The following is a 16,860-nucleotide window of genomic DNA, read 5'->3' as shown; positions in this document are numbered from 1 at the left end:
TAAATTTATTTATTTATTTTTGGCTGCATTGGGTCTTCATTGCTGCACGCCGGCTTTCTCTGGTTGTGGCGAGCGGGGGCTACTCTTCGTTGTGGTGTGTGGGCTTCTCATTTCGGTGGCTTCTCTTGTTGCAGAGCACGGGCTCTAGGCGCACGGACTTCAATAGTTGTGGCACGTGGGCTCAGTAGTTGTGGCTCGCGGGCTCTAGAGCGCAGGCTCAGTAGTTGTGGTGCACGGGCTTAGTTGCTCTGCGGCATGTGGGATCTTCCCGGACCAGGGCTTGAATCCATGTCCCCTGCATTGGCAGGTGGATTCTTAACCACTGAGCCACCAGGGAAGCCCAAGCCAGCTTTTTAACCTTAATTGAACTGTGTATGCAATAAAAGAGCCTCCTCATTCTTAGGGTGAGATTTCCTTTAATTTCCAGTTAAGTAAATACTAATTGTTATAGATCTGAAAACCCAGGCATGTAGGTCCAGACGGTTAACTCAAATTCCTTAGCAAATCCCAATGGATTCTGACTTAGATCAGGAAATTCCTTAGCCAAGGCTCTAAGTTCTGCTTGGGTCCAGGGTGTGTACGTAAGCAGAGAGGATGGTTCACTTCTCCCTGCAATAGGCTTCTCCTTAAAGGGAGCTATAATCACTTCTGATTTTTTATCCTCCTTTGCTGGGGAAGAGGGAACAGCAGGAGACAGAAGAGTTGGAAGAGAAAAAAAAATGGCATCTGGGTCAGGCAATTCTGATAGAAGAGGACATGTGGGAGGAGCAGAGGGACAGACAGAGTCAGAGACAGGGTGCTAGCGGCCTTTTTTAGTTCTGATATAGTTTCAAAAAGTTACTCTACCATTTTCTCTTTTAGAAGCTTCTAGGTACCAATCAATGGAAGCATTCATTCAGTCTGTTTTATCTTACGGCCGGCTTTTTTTTAACTGTGTGCGCAACTATAGCAATTTGGGACTATCAGAAGAACCCCAATTTGGCTATTTTAGGTTGAGATCTCCTGTAGCATAATTTCTGCAATTAACTAGGTACTTGCAAGTCTGAGCTCCATACAGTGTTGTACATGAATCCGGCTGGGGTCTTAGTTGGAGGTTGCTTTTCTGACACCCTCGTTTTTGTGTTTGAGAGATTCTAGTTCCCTTTTAAGTTGAATTTGTCAGGGATAAAATTTACTAGTGAAATTGTGTGGTGGCCAGCGTGCTGCTTGTGAGCTTAACTCCTCTAGGCGTAACCCTAGAGTAGTTTCAGCCCCCTTATGTGTCTCAGTTTTTCCCTTCAGTGGTCTAAGACTACCGTGGGTGCTCAGATCGCTGAATGGCCAATTTTTATCTGTGACCCCTGGACAAGTAAGTGTTTTGATTAATGAGTGGGTTTCCCTATGGGACCGCTGCACGGTATGAGGCCTTTGCCTCCATCACTCCTGTAAATTTATCAGTCTCCTGAGAAAGCCATAACTGGCCGGGAGGAGTCTTGTCCCTTTTCTTTGGAGTAACACTCTCATGTAATATCTTCACTTTTATCCCGACAAATTCCATTAAGGCAGCTGAACTGAGGAAAAGCGTCAGATCAACCTCTTACCTAACCACTCAGCCAGGACCACTCAGTCTCCTACAACTGAGCAAACCCTGGTATCTTTCAGCCAGGCCCCCCCAGTATCTTTCACCTGGGTGGCTTTTTGCCTGGTATCTTTCAACCAAGCCCCGCCCCCCTCCCCCCACACAGTATCTTTCAACTGATCGGGAGCAGTTACCTTCTATACACCACCAAATAAAACTCAGGATCATCAACCAACACAGGAGATCCGAGAACCAGGAGAGACTTACCCAAATTCATCTGGACTCTCCAAGGAGGCAGACGAGTGCCAGGGGCCTCTGCTGGTACCAAGGCTCCAGTTCCTCGTAGAGTTCAGGTGAAGGAGAGAAGTCCACTCCGGATCCCTTCGTGGTCGCCGTGACTGTTGACAAAAAGAAAAAAAGCACAATGTGAGAGTTGCAAGTTGTTTTATTTGAGGCAAAATGAGGACTGTAGCCCAGGAGACAGCATTTCAGATAGCTCTGAGAAACTGCTACAAGGAGGTGACGGGGAGAGCCAGGTTATATAGAAGTTTTATAACAAAAAGCAGGTAGTCTGAATATCAAAAGATTATTGTTAATAAAGAAAACCAGATATCTCAAGTTAAGGAATTTAGCAGTTTTCTATGTATGGGGACATGCAAGAGTCTGGGCTCACTGAAATCATTCCTTTGATATGCACCTCAGCTAGTTGGCCAGTATCCCATGTTTTCACATCCTGAGTTTCCACAGGGCTGCAGTCTGATGGCTGCTAGATGGCAGGTGTTCTTTTTTTTTTAATTTAATTTATTTTTTTTTAAAGACCCAAGCTCCCCGATGGCTTTTGGGGGAAGGGTTTTTCTTTGAATTTAATTTATTTGTTTGTTTATTTATTTATTTTTGGCTGCGTTGGGTCTTGTTGCTGTTTGCAGGGTTTCTCTAGTTGGGCCGAGTGGGGGCTACTCTTTGTTGCGTTGCACAGGTGGCTTCTCATTGCTGTGGCTTCTCTTGTTGCAGAGTACAGGCTTCAGGTGCGCGGGCTTCAGTAGTTGTGGTGCATGGGCTCAGCAGTTGTGGCTCATGGACTCTAGAGCGCAGGCTTAGGTGTTGTGGCGCACAGGCTTAGTTGCTCCACAGCATATGGGATCTTCCCGGACCAGAGATCAAACCGTGTCCCCTGCACTGGCAGGTAGATTCTTAAACACTGCACCACCAGGGAAGTCCCGCATGTATTCTTTTCAGCCCTGGGCTTCCTCAGGGCTTACCGGCTCACATTGGAGGGCTGCAATCATTGACGACTGTGAATCCTTCCTTTAAATATTCCATTTATCACTGACCCAGGCCCCCTGTAGTGCAAGCATGGAATCCTAACCACTGGACCACCAGCAAATTCCCAACCTCTCTTTGATAATGATCTCCCAGACAAATATTAACTCAGCCGTGGATAGAATGTTAGGAATACTTCTTGCCTTCAAAGACCTGACAATGTATAATTACAAGTTCAAAAGAGATAAGTACCTGCAATTTAGGGTTCTGTAGAGACCAAGAGGGCCCTAAATGCTTCCATTCTGGGTGGCTCCCAGTTCATTACCCAATGAAGGGATGCTGAAATAGGTTTACAAAAATTATAGTACGTTCTAAATGTTTACATTAAACAAACTTTAAAAAAAAGTTTTATTTTATTTTTGGCTGCCTTGGGTCTTCATTGCTGCATGCAGGCATTCTCTAGTTGTGGTGAGCAGGGGCTACCCTTCGTTGTGGTGCGTGGGCTTCTCATTGTGGTGGCTTCTCTTGTTGCGGAGCACGGGCTCTAGGTGCGCGGGCTTCAGTAGTTGTGGCACACGGGCTCAGTAGTTGTGGCTCGCGGGCTCTAGAGCACAGGCTCAGTAGGTGCGGCATGCAGGCCCTAGAGTGCTCGGGCTTCAGTAGTTGTGGCGCATGGGCTTAATTGCTCCACGGCATGTGGGATCCTCCTGGACCAGGGATCAAACCGTGTCTCCTGCATTGGCAGGTGGATTCTTAACCACTGTGCCACCAGGGAAGTCCTAAGCAAACTCTTTTATTTTTTTTATTTTTATTTTTTAACATCTTTATTGGGGTATAATTGCTTTACAATGGTGTGTTAGTTTCTGCTTTATAACAAAGTGAATCAGTTATACATATACATATGTTCCCATATCTCTCCCCTCTTGCATCTCCCTCCCTCTCACCCTCCCTATTCCACTCCTCCAGGCGATCACACAGCACCGAGCTGATATCCCTGTGCCATGCAGCTGCTTCCCACTAGCTATCTACCTTACATTTGTTAGTGTATATATGTCCATGCCTCTCTCTCGCCCTGTCACAGCTCACCCTTCCAGCAAACTCTTTTAAAACACACATATATCACAATGCAATTATGCTAGTCACAAGATTATGGGAATTATAAAAATACTCACGCACAAGAGGCCACAGGCTGCGCGGCCAGGTAATGGGACAGAAGTTCATAGTTGTCTGATGGATATCTTCTTTCACTCCTGCCTGGGAATATCAGCCACAGTAGAGAATGTTTGGTGCCTCCCCCTGAATGGCCGTTCTCTGTCACATCACACACCTGGTTTTCATCTCCACGCTTACCTCCATCAGATATAGTCTTATTGGCAAAACAAACAAACAAACAAAAACATGGGGACTTTCCTGGTGGTCCAGCGGTTAAGACTCTGCGCTCTCAATGCAGGGGACTCAGGTTCGATCCCTGGTCGGGGAACTAAGATCCCGCAAGTCCCCGGGATGGCCAAAAAAAAAAAAAAAAAAGTCTCATTTGTTTCCTGATTTGCTGAATGCCCCCTTTAGAATAAGAGTGCCACAAGAGAGAGATCTCTGTCCACTTCACCCCTGACTGGCACATGGTAGGCACTCCGTAAATTTTGGTTAAATGAATGGATATATGATATCCTCATTTATAAGAACTCATTTATGTTCACATAAATGAGGCTACCCCCCCCCACACACACACACAGTTGGATTTAGTGATAAGGGAGACTAAATTCCCTAGGGCATGATATTTCCCGGGGCAGATTAGTAGATCAATGGTGTCCCTGGCCCCTGGCCCCCTATGAATTCAGGGAGGTGATATTTGAGCTGGATTTAGGGAGATGAGTGTGGTGGGGATTTGTGGGGAAATCCATCTGCCCTTCTCTCTGAAGGACATTATGAGGGAAAAGGCTGTTCAAGAGACTATTGCTAAGTGAAAAAGCAAGGTTCAGAAGCGTTTCTCTAAAATGGTCCCATTTTTGCAAAAATCAATAATGTTAGTACTTATAGAAAAGGTTGAGGAATACACACCATGTTGTTGATGGTCTTGACTCTGCAGAAGAGAGCATTTTAGGGAGAGTTTACTTCTCTTGCTCTGGGTTTATATAGTGCTTAAATTTTATGTATTATGTCATGCATATTTATTATCAGTAAAAAAAAAAAGATAAAAAATAACCTTACCTTGAATTGTCTTACAATGTTTCATATGCTTTCCTTTTTCCTTTCTTCATAGAGACTTGTTTTGTTTTCAGATGAGTCAAGATGATCAATTACAGGAATGCTCCCAGGAGCCTTTGAATTATGCAGCGTTAATTTGTCTTTAAGCAGAATGCCCCCAGACTGCAGGACTTTGAGTTGATTTTAGGATGTACAAAAGAAAACATATATCAAGAAGCATAATAAACTGTGAACTTGCTGCTCAATTTAGGAATTAGAACATTACTGATAATGTGTCCTTCTCTGTCCCATCCCCTGAGTCCCCACCAGAGGAAACCACTATTCTAAATTTTGTATTCAGGGAATTCTCTGGCAGTCCAGTGGTTAGGACTGTGCGTTTCCGCTGCTGGGGCCCTGGGTCTGATCCCTGATCAGGAAACTAATTCCCACAAGCTGCAGCGTGGCCAATAATTAAATAAATAAATTTTGTGTTCAATATTCTTCTCTTTTTATTGTTACTCCCTTTTAAAAAATAATTTTTGACCTCTCACCTTCTGAGATGGCCCAAACTCTGTCTGTGGAGTGTGTTTTTCCCAAGGCTGTTCTCACCTTTTGAGATGGACTGAATTCTGTCTATGGAATGTGTATCTCTCTAAATAAATCCACTTCTTACCTAAGGAAAGTTTTTTAAATATAAAATACAACATAATTTTTATGATAAATGCATACATCCTTGATCAATGTATTTGTAAAAATTCATCAAGCTGTATACCTACAACTTGTGTACTTTCCTATCTGTATGTATGAACATCCATCAAAAGTTAACAATAAAAAAAGGACGGGGGGCTTCCCTGGTGGTGTAGTGGTTGGGAGTTCGCCTGCCGATGCAGGGGACGCGGGTTCGTGCCCCGGTCCGGGAGGATCCCACGTGCCGCGGAGAGGCTGGGCCCGTGAGCCATGGCCGCTGAGCCTGCGCGTCCGGAGCCTGTGCTCTGCAATGGGAGAGGCCGCGGCGGTGAGAGGCCCGCGTACCGCAAAAAAAAAGAAAAAAAAAAAGAGGACAGGTGCTCAGATAGTTCTGCCCTAAGACCAATGTAGGAGGAACCCCTGCCCTGGGCTCTGCTTTAGAAGACCCTGCTTAGTGGCAAGTCCCCAGAGCCCAAGGGATGAGCCCACCCAAAGCCCGTGGCCCAACCTCTCCACCTTATTCCAGGGGGACTCTGAAATTTCCGGCCCCTATACTCTGAGTCAACTTCCCAGGCCTTCCCGGGACTCTTCCTGAGTCCATTCTTCTGAATATTGACTGTCTTGCTGGTGTGTGGGCCCCTAAGCCAGAGGAGCGGCCAAGGGCTCTTTTTTTTCTTTTTTTAAAGAATGTCACGGGGCTTCCCTGGTGGCGCAGTGGTTGAGAGTTCGCCGAGTCCGCCTGCCGATGCAGGGGACACGGGTTCGTGCCCCAGTCCGGGAAGATCCCACATGCCGCGGAGCTGCTAGGCCCGTGAGCCATGGCCGCTGAGCCTGCGCGTCCGGAGCCTGTGCTCTGCAACGGGAGAGGCCACAACAGTGAGAGGCCCGCGTACCGCTAAATAAATAAAGTGCCAAAGAAATATAAATGATTATTAAAAAAAAAAAAAAAAGAATGTCACAGGTGATTTCTCCAGAGGGTTCTTCCTTTTCTTTCCTTTTTAAAATTTTTAAAATTTATTTTTTGGGTGCGTTGGGTCTTCGTTGCTGCGCACAGGCTTCTCTAGTTGCGGCGAGCAGGGGCTACTCTTCGTTGCTGTGTGCGGGCTTCTCATTGCGGTGGCTTCTCTTGTTGTGGAGCACGGGCTCTAGGCACGCGGGCTTCCGTAGTTGTGGCGCGTTGGCAGGCTGGTTCTTAAACACTGCGCCCACCAGGGAAGTCCAGGGCTCTCTTTGTAGGAAGCGTGACTAGCTCCTAGACGCGGAGGCTGGGGTGCCCACACCTGTGTGCCTGAGGCTCCAGGTGCGGAAGAGCAGTAGAGGCGGGAAGAGGAGAAAGGGGGAAAGGCTGCAGGCCAAGAGCCGACTCTCCTCCAACTGCCACCTCTAGTTTGGAACTCCAAAGAGTCAAAGAACTGTACATTTGAACCTGGACTTTCAAGCTATTATAAAGTTGTATTTGTCAAGATGGGAGAATAGAAAAATACTTGAATTAACAGTTTGTTTGCTTGAATTTTAAGTATTTAGACTCAGGTATATGAATCTCCAGTGGTACTCTAGTTCCAGGTCCTGCAAATGTTAGGGATGAGGCTGTGCCCGGGGCCCACTCCCAGAGGGGATGTGGCCCGAGGATTTCTTTTTTCTTTCTTTCTTTTTTCTTTCTTTCTTTTTTTTTTTTTTTTGTGGTATGCGGGCCTCTCACTGTTGTGGCCTCTCCCGTTGTGGAGCACAGGCTCCAGATGCGCAGGCTCAGCGGCCATGGCTCATGGGCCCGGCCGCTCCGCGGCACGTGGGATCTTCCCGGACCAGGGCACGAACCCGTGTCCCCTGCATCGGCAGGTGGACTCTCAACCACTGCGCCACCAGGGAAGCCTCTGAGGATTTCTTAAAAGCCCCTCAGGTGATTCTCATGTGTAGCCAGAGTTGAGAACGTCTGTTTTAAGATATCTTTTGATTAGTGTTTTTTTTTTTTTTTGGCTGCATTGGGTCTTTGTTGCTGTGCGCGGGCTTTCTCTAGTTGCTGTGAGCGGGGTCTAGGTTATTTTTCATACCTAATATTTAAACTAATCCATTCTATTTTTTTTTTTTTTTTTTTTTGGCTGCGTCGCCCAGCTTTCGGGATCTTAGTTCCTAACCGTCAGAGAATTCCCTAAACTACTCCATTCTAAATGTACACTTTCAGGGGGAGTTCCCTGGTGATCCAGTGGTTAGGACTTGGCACTTTCACTGCAGTGGGCCTGGGTTCGATCCCTGGTCAGGGAACTAAGATCCTGCAAGCCGTAATGAGGGAAGAAATATTAAACACCTATCAAAAAATCATTTATTCATTTAAAAAACAACAGAATCGGGCTTCCCTGGTGGCGCAGTGGTTGAGAGTCCGCCTGCCGATGCAGCGGACACGGGTTCGTGCCCCGGTCCGCGAAGATCCCACATGCCGCGGAGCGGCTGGGCCCGTGAGCCATGGCCGCTGAGCCTGCGCGTCCGTCCGGAGCCTGTGCTCCGCAACGTGAGAGGCCACAACAGTGAGAGGCCCACGTACCGCAAAAAAAAAAAAAACAGAATCAGTGAACATGCAAAATTAAATTACTTTTGTAGACTTTGGTAATATTTTATTACCTACACAGACCTCAGTCTTACTTAAAGATCTTTTTATGCAAAGTCACCATCAGGATTTACTGAGAAAAAATCGTGGGTATTCACATGGCCCTAAATGTCCTATTCCAAAGAGGAACAGGTGACTTTTGAGGAAAAGAACTGCCTTGGTAACCTCCCTCAAATACTTATTTTAAATGAGCATAGTTAATGGAAATATTTTGTAAACCACCTTTGGGTACTACAGAGCACAAGGCCCACCAAACAGAAAAGGAAATCAAAACTTTCTTTCCTTATTCAGGAAACTTTCCACCTTTACTTTTAAGATTACAAGCTTTTCACCTTTTTTTGACTGCTTCATGCAATTTTTAAATTTTTTAAAATTCTGCATTTCGATGTTGTAAGAGTTCTTTTTCAAATGATCTTCAGAACACAGACAACAGAGCAACACTTTCAAGTCATATTGTTTGACAGCGATGAAGAGATGAAAATGGACGGATGTCTGAAAAGAGGTATTCCCTCTGCTCCAAAGGTGAGCAAACTTTTAACATGTGAGCAACACAGAACTCCATTCCTCTGGCGATCCCTCAAACTCAGAATGCTTCCATTTAATAAGTCGATATATTATTCTTTTTTAAAATTTTATTTATTTACTTTTGGCTGCGCTGGGTCTTCGTTGCGTGCGGGCTTTCTCTAGTTGTGGCGAGTGGGGGCTACTCTTCGTTGCGGTGTGCGGGCTTCTCATTGTGGTGGCTTCTCTTGCTGCGGAGCACGGGCTCTAGGCACACGGGCTTCAGTAGTTGTGGCTCACGTGCTTAGTTGCTCCGCGGCATGTGGGATCTTCCTGGACCAGGGCTCGAACCCGTGTCGCCTGCATTGGCAGGCGGATTCTTAACCACTGCGCCACCATGGAAATCCCTGATATATTATTCTTAAAAATTAAAGTTGGATCACTAGGAAAGACTGAACAAAAGTTATTCCCCTTCCCCCCAAAACGACAACAAAACAGCTTTAATCACCTCCTTCTCTCCCCACAAAAACAGGGAAGTAGTTGGGGTTGAAGCCTTTAAATCTGAAATTTCAGCTCCTAAAACATTGCTGCTCTTTGCTCAGAAGTGCAAGTCCATATATTTTCTTCTCCAATATTTCCCCCATTTATAAGTTTATTTCCATACATGCATGCATGCACACACCCACACATACTCACTCACACGTGCTCTTAGTCTCAAGTGAGACACTTTTTTTGTGTCTGTTGATAAATTATGAGGATTATGAACTAGGTGTGTACAGGATTTCAGAGGTGCTTTGTCAACATGAGTCACTTGAGTCCTTTTCTCCAAACGCCTGAAATCAAATTACACAGCTGAAACTGTTAGGTGTCCTTTTGGGGGGCTCCGAAGAGCTCTGGTCCTTTATGTCTCAGCACAGAAAGAATTCAGTGAGAGGCAAAGTGATAGATAAGAAGTGATTTATTAGAATAGGATGCTATGAGGCTTACAAGTGGGCAAGCGAGAGGATGCTGCCCGGGAGAACTTAGTGGGCTACACTTTTATAATCAAAGGAAAAGTGGGGAGGAGGAAAAGACCACCTTCTGCCTCATTCTTGGGTAGATGTCATGCTTCCATCATTAGCTCCTCCTCCAAATTGGGCAAGGGAGTTTTCTTGTCCCTACATGGTCAAGCTAGGGTTGTCATGGCACTATGGAAAAATTATTTTAGGTCTTAGTATAATGAGGGTCTTTCACTTTGAAATGTCACCTTTCCATAAATTATTGTTTTTAATGTGTGCAGAGAGCATGTCCTAGGGGTCACTAACTTACTGAGCTCACTGGGCAGGATGTGGGTCTCATGCCACCATTATTTTATTGTTTGGGGGCATGTCTCGTGCTTCTGTTGCATAGTTTTGTTGCTAAGCAAGCCTGCTTGGTTTCGTGCATAAGCAAACCTGCTTTCTTGAGTGATCATTAACTTAGGGGGGTCTCCCATACTTTTTTCTTTACTTACAATCCCCTAGTGGGATTGACTATTTAATTACCTAAATTTGTCCCTTTATTCTGTCCCTATCACAACCAAGGATCACTACTTTCCCAGATGCTGTTCACAGGCTGCATATTGACGAAGGGCAGAGAAAAAGTCCTCATAACTGATGTTTAGGTGGGAAGGCAAAGAGACAATCTCTGTCAGGCTGATGTGCCAGGGCAGAAAGCCTAGTGCGCTGTCCTCAGGACTAAACTTCAGTACTAAATCAGGACCACGGGCACCATTCGAACTAAATAAACGGTCTGATATATCTACATCCAAATCTGTGGATTTCTTTTGCTGCTGGGCTACTGACTGGCAAAAGTCTTGAGCAGCTCTCACCATATCTGCTTTTGCATCTTCTGGGGACAGCACCTTGACTGCCGAATGGCAATCTTCGTCATTACGATTTGCAAATTCTGGTGAGTATTTGGAACCATCTATGTCCAGAAGTTCCTGCTGTTGTTTTAAAATTTCATCCGTCAATCTGGAGTTATTTCTTTTGAAAATTCCTTTGTGGTCGTAGACGCTAATGTAAGAGGTGCCCACTGCCATACATCACACCACGAGGCTTGCGATGTCGGAGAAGCCGGGCTCCGGCTCTTCGGAGATCCCTAGGTCTACGTGCACAGGCAGCTTCTTCAAGGAGCTGGCGTCCTCGCGCCATTGCAGCCACGGGTGGGCGGCGAGCGGGGCGGGCTCCCCGCGCGGATGCCTGTGGTCAAGGCTGTTCCCGCCGACAGCCGGGGGCTGGCGGAGCGCGAAGCCGAGCGGCGCTAGGACCGCGGCGGAGGCGGCGCAGCAGTAGCTCCGCCAGGTCCAGTTCCAGGTGCCGAACCGCAAGCGGAGCCGGGAGGTGAAAGTGCGGTGCAGGCCGAGCTGAGCCTGTAGCCCCGTCATAGTCTCGTGGCGCCCGGGCGTCCTCTCCTCCCCCTCCCCCACCCGCGACCAGACCGCTTCTTATCCGGCTATCGCCCCGCGTTCCCCGCCCCCCGCCCCCGAACCCCTTTTTATACACTTTTTTTTTCCGAACCCCTTTCTGCTGCGAGCACTTCACCTCGCCTCCGCCGCTAGCTCCCTCCAACACCAGACTGTTTGAACCACGCAGACCTGAGTTTGCACACTGGCTCTGCCAGCCTAGGGGCTTAATTTGAGTCCCAGTTTCCTCCTTTATAAAGTTAGGATAATGCTGCCTCCATCACACAGTTCTAATGAGCCGAAGTATTGGAAGGGGCTTTGTAAACTTTAAAGCTCCTACCAAATGTTAGCCCTATGGGTAAGATGTCCGTCTAACCTTCTGGATGACCGTCATCCCAAAAGATTACTCTCCATAGTCTTTCCTAAGTAAGAAGAAAAGAGATTTTTGAGAGTAAGTTTTGTAATTCACTTACCCTAATACCATTGGGCAAGAGCTGAATCACAACATGTGAATTACAGCCTGGACGAACGCTTGCTAGAAACATTCTCCAACACTTTTAGCTAAAAAGTTGTTCATTCCTCAGTGTTCTCCCTCTTTTGCATCCCACACCCATTCAAGGACTGACTCAGTCGTAAGGCAGAAGTAGCATGAATTCAGCTGCAACTTTGTATTTAACATCTTCTTATATTCTTACACTGAGCCAAACTTCTTTAGGTAAGAAAAGCCCGGGAACTGGAGGTCTTCAAGAAACCGAATCAGAAGTTGCCAGAGATGTCGGGGATTCAGACATTAGGTGAGAGGTTGGACCAGATAAACACTAAGATCTCTTCCAACTGTAAAGGTCTACATGGAAGAGTTACTGCCTCTAGAAGCATAGAATCTAATTAGGGAGATAAGACGCGAAGAACATGAAGGTGTTGTAGAAAAAAGGCCAAAATGAGTGACAATGAAGAAAATGCTATACGATCTCAGAGACCAGTGAGAGCTGGAGAGGGGTGCATTCCTTTTTTTAAAAAATTTATTTATTTTATTTATTTATTTTTGGCTGCGTTTGGTTTTCGTTGTGGTGAGCAGGCTTCTCACTGTGGTGGCTTCTCTTGTTGCAGAGCACGGGCGCTAGGCGCGTGGGCTTCAGTACTTGTGTCATGCGGGCTCAGTAGTTGTGGCTCACAGGCTCAATAGTTGTGGCTCACTGGCTCTAGAGCACAGGCTCAGTAGTTGTGGCACACGGGCTTAGTTGCTCCGTGGAATGTGGGATCTTCCGGGACCAGGGATCGAACCCATGTTCCCTGCATTGGCAAGTGGATTCTCAACCACTGTGCCACCAGGGAAGCCAGGGGTGCATTCTTGCAGGTGAATCTTGAGGTGAAGCTGGAGGGGTTTGTTGGATTGGGAAGGGGAAAGGGAAGAGAAAAATACATTTGTAGCAAGTGGCAATGGATGATATTATCCAAGGTTGGAATTCAATTCAACAACCATTTACTGAGTGCATCTGTGGGGCAGATACAAACATAACTCAGTATTTTAGTCCTGAAGAAATTCTGAAATATCATCTTGGTGTCAGGTGAGTGACTTCCTCTTCAAACTGGTTGGTTCTGTGGACAACGGGGTAGGCTGTTCTTTGATCCACGGCAGTGATCCGCTGGAGTATGTGGAAACCTGACCCAAGGATGGTCCAACAGCATCAAGACAGGAGTGGGCTTCTGGGCTCCTTCCTCCATTTGCTCCTCCAGCCCTCTCAACCCTTTTGCTATCAGTTGCCTACGTAAAATCCACTTCTATTTGAACTACCTAGACTATTTTCTGTTTTTCCTAACTGTTCTGATATAGCATTCGACAAACTGATAATTTAAAAAAACAAAATATGGGAATTCCCTGGCAGTCCAGTGGTTGGGACTCCAAGCTCTCATTGCTGAGGGCCCTGTTTAGGTCCCTGGTCGGGGAACTAGGATCCCGCGAGATGCGCAATGTGGCCAAAAAATTAAAAATAAATTAAAAAACGCATTGTATGGTGATAGAAGTAGTCACTGGGCACCCAGAAGAAGCCCTGGACCCACGTAAGGCACAAACACTCATTGGGATAGCACTGAGATTGGTCTGGCTGGGGCAAGGATACTCTGGGAGGTGGCTAAGTCGAGAAGGAGAAGGCTGGAGAGATTCACTTCACTGACTGCTTATTGCCAGACTTTCTTCTAGGCAGCTTACATTTCAGCGGGAGAGTAAACAAGAGATCGCAGATAGAAATAAGCACAAAGAACAATAACATAAGGGAAAGATATAGGGCAACGGTGTGGGAGTGTTCTTGATGGTCACAAAGGACCTAAGGAAGTGCTAGCTGAGATCTAGCGATTGATGTCAAGGAGACTTGTGTGTGCAAATCTAGATGAAGAGACAGCAAAGAGAACGTCCTGAGGCGGGAATAAGCATTGCGTATTTGAATTACCACTGCAAGGAATGGTGGCAAGTTTTCAGCTGGGTGAGGCGTGAGGGTTTAACCCCTTGAGGCGCTCCTTGGAACTGAGAGGTATGGTTTAATAAGTCAGCGAATGTGACTTGGGACAACTAAAGTTGGCAGGCTTGGATTAGCTGTCACTCAAGGAAGGGTGGGTCCTTGGTCTGTAACTGCCAATCAGGTTGTGGAGATTTTAGGGCAGCCGCAGCAGCAGCAGCACTGCAGTTGAAGGAAGAGTACAGCCTGCTAGTCAGAGGGAGGCTAGAGGCAGCAGCTACCTGTCATCGCTACTTGCTTTCTGGAAACTGTTGGGATATCGTAGAGCTCACAAACTCTCATACATGTTCTTAGTTCCCGGGGGGTACAGAGGATCTATTTTATTCTCATATTGTAGATGAGGAAACTTAGTGAAATGCCTTACCCTTTACCTAGTGAGCTACAGGTTAGGCTGAGACCCATTTATCCTGACTTCCAGATGAGTGCTTGTTCCTTAAAGACGGTCATGTGAACTCCAAGATATTAGGGACTTTAAAAAGTGGATGTGTGGGGAGAAGCTGACTTCTGTCTCACCCCAACTCTATGTTTTCAGTTGTATCTTGACTCCCCACCTTCCATTTCCAGACCCACACAATGATGATAGTTGAATGTATTACTGCAAATGCAAGAATACAGCATTTGAATGTGAAACAAATCTGAAATCAATGAAACAGGTAACGTCCTGGAGCAGTGCTGTTCAGTAGAAACATGTCAGCCACGTATGTTACATTTTCTAGTAGCTCCTTTTTATAAATAAAAAGGGACAGAGTAAATTAATATCTTTAATTTAATTCAATATATCAAAAATATTTTTAAAACAATCAATATAAAATATTAATGAGACAGTTTAAATTCTAAGTCTTCAGAATCTGGTGTGCGTATTACACTTAAGGACATCTCAGTTTGGACTAGCCATATTTCAAGTACTCAATTCAACTTGTAGCTTGGACAGTCTTGGTCAGTGCAGTTCTAGAAGTAGAATTGCTAGTCTTTGAGGCTGACCAGTGTGAAGTTGGCAGACATCTTTTTGGGGACAAGATGTCTTCTAACATCCCTCATGTCACACGAAATAAGCATGTACTAGGCCATCCTTCAAGAAAAGGAAATGAAAAGGAACTATAGCTAAGTCAACTTTTTAAATTGTAAAAGATTGTATTGGAAGGGCTCTCTGAGATGACCTAGTCCAGAAGTTGGCAAACTTCAGCCCTGGGCCATATCTGGCTCACTGCCTGCTTTGTTTTTTAAATTTAATTAATTAATTAATTAGGCTGCGTGGGTTCTTCGTTGCTGTGCGCGGTCTTTCTCTAGTTGTGGCGAGCGGAGCTACTCTTCGTTGTCATGAGCGGGCTTCTCATTGCACTGTCTTCTCTTGTTGCGGAGGACAGGCTCTAGGTGCACCGGTGTCAGTAGTTGCGGCTCGTGGGCTCTAGAGTGCAGGTTCAGTAGTTGTGACGCACGGGCTTAGTTGCTCTACAGCATGTGGGATCTTCCCGGAGCAGGGCTTGAACCCGTGTCCCCTGCATTGGCCAGCGGATTCTTAACCACTGCGCCGCCAGGGAAGTCCCTGCCTGTTTTTTTTCTGTGGCCTGAGAGCTAAACAATGGTTTCTACATTTTTAAATGGTTAAAAAAAACTAAATGAAGAATAATGCTTCATGACGTGAATATTATATGAAATTCAAAATTCAGCGTCCATAAAATAAAGTTTTTTCAGAACACCTCCACCCTCATTTGCGTACATTTTGTCTATGGCTGCTTTTGAGCTACAACGACAGAGCTGCCACAATGACAAGTGACCCACCAAGCTCTTTTACAGGAAATGTTGGCTGACTCCTGCACTGACCAGTCGTTCCCATTCTATTGGTAGGGAATTGAGGCACAAAGAAATGACGGGCCTGAGATCACACAGTCCGCCAGTGGCCTAAATGAGAACTCAGCGGTGCCCTGTTAAGTGTTCTTTTCACTACACCATCACATAAAAGCAAAAGCTTCTCAGTTTATCATGATAATGTCTGCTTGGTCCTTTTACTTGCATATCTGCTTCTCACCCGCAGGCCTAACCTAGGTTTCAGTAGGGGCGGCTGCAATCTGTAACCTCGAGAGGGCAGCAATGGTTAAGGTGACTCCAGAGTGCAACCTCTTATCCAAGAAATAACCAAAATAGAGTATATTGTCCCGACTTAAAAAAAAAAAAAAAAAGGAAAAAAGAAAGCAGGTCAAAAAGGGCCTGAGTTGCTTTTGATGATGACATGCATACATACTAGTGCAAATGTAAGGCATTTTCAGTTTTTTTTTTTTTTTTTGGACAAATTGCCAAAGGTGAGTTCACGCTCAGAAAATCTCCACATCTAGCTGGAATTGAAAGAACAAAAGCCAAATCGGCAGCGAAACAAAGGTAGGCATTTAAGAGAAAAGCACCCACACATTAAAAAAAAAAAATCTATTTTCTGAGTATTGGGGGAACATGGAGTGGAAATTAGTTCTCCTCGAGCCCTAGGGACAGTTTTAAGTAGGCGAGTGGAGCTGTGCTCATGACCCAGATTTGTCCTCGTTCTGAGTGGGCTGAAGAAGGGGTTCCATCTCTTCATTTGGGGGATGTCTAATCATAAAATGTGTCTAGTGAGGCTTACAGCCTAGGATCTATGAAGTATCATTAATGTTTGCAGGGCTTCCCTGGTGGCGCAGTGGTTGAGAGTCCGCCTGCCGATGCAGGGGACACGGGTTCGTGCCCCGGTCCGGAAGATCCGCGGCTGGGCCCGTGAGCCATGGCCGCTGAGCCTGCGCGTCCGGAGCCTGTGCTCCGCAACGGGAGAGGCCACAGCAGGGAGAGGCCCGCGTACCGCAAAAAAAAGGAAAAAAAAAATAAATTTGCAGTGGTATGTAAGATCCTTCGTATTAGAAGGTGCCCTGTGCAAGACGCAAGATAGACTGGTGTTACTGCGAGGGCAGATATATTTTGTGGATGTCACCGCTGTTGTTGTTTACTGAGGTGTCATGGGAAAAAAAAGTAGGTTAAGACCAGGTGGCACGGTCTTTCAACGTGACCTAGAACTGGGCCACAGGAACCTGTATAGGCAGACTATCACATCAGATGGTGTAGAGAAATCTCCCCAAGAATGCATAACTCCTCAGAGGCAGAATGGTTAGTTTCATGACAC

At 46.0% G+C, this 16,860-nt stretch overlaps 1 long non-coding RNA gene and 1 pseudogene across 2 annotated transcripts; both read right to left on the bottom strand.

Annotated features, from left to right (window-relative positions):
- Positions 1–7,322, bottom strand: LOC117202367 (uncharacterized). Of its 2 annotated transcripts, none has more exons than XR_004484692.2 (3): positions 3,991–7,322; positions 1,826–1,956; positions 1–669 (listed from the first exon to the last, which is right to left on the bottom strand). It is a non-coding gene; the product is annotated as an uncharacterized LOC117202367 (long non-coding RNA). The 2 variants fall into 2 exon arrangements; XR_004484690.2 differs by having other exon boundaries at positions 1–295.
- A 78-nt stretch (positions 7,323–7,400) lies between these two features.
- On the bottom strand, positions 7,401–11,197 carry LOC101288734 (dehydrodolichyl diphosphate synthase complex subunit NUS1-like; annotated as a pseudogene).
- Between the last annotated feature and the right edge of the window lie 5,663 nt (positions 11,198–16,860).

This window comes from Orcinus orca, chromosome 1 (genome assembly GCF_937001465.1).
Source record: "Orcinus orca chromosome 1, mOrcOrc1.1, whole genome shotgun sequence".
Classification (NCBI taxonomy): domain Eukaryota; kingdom Metazoa; phylum Chordata; class Mammalia; order Artiodactyla; family Delphinidae; genus Orcinus; species Orcinus orca.
Note: the sequence above shows the minus strand (reverse complement) of the source record. Positions and strands in the feature narration are given on the sequence as shown.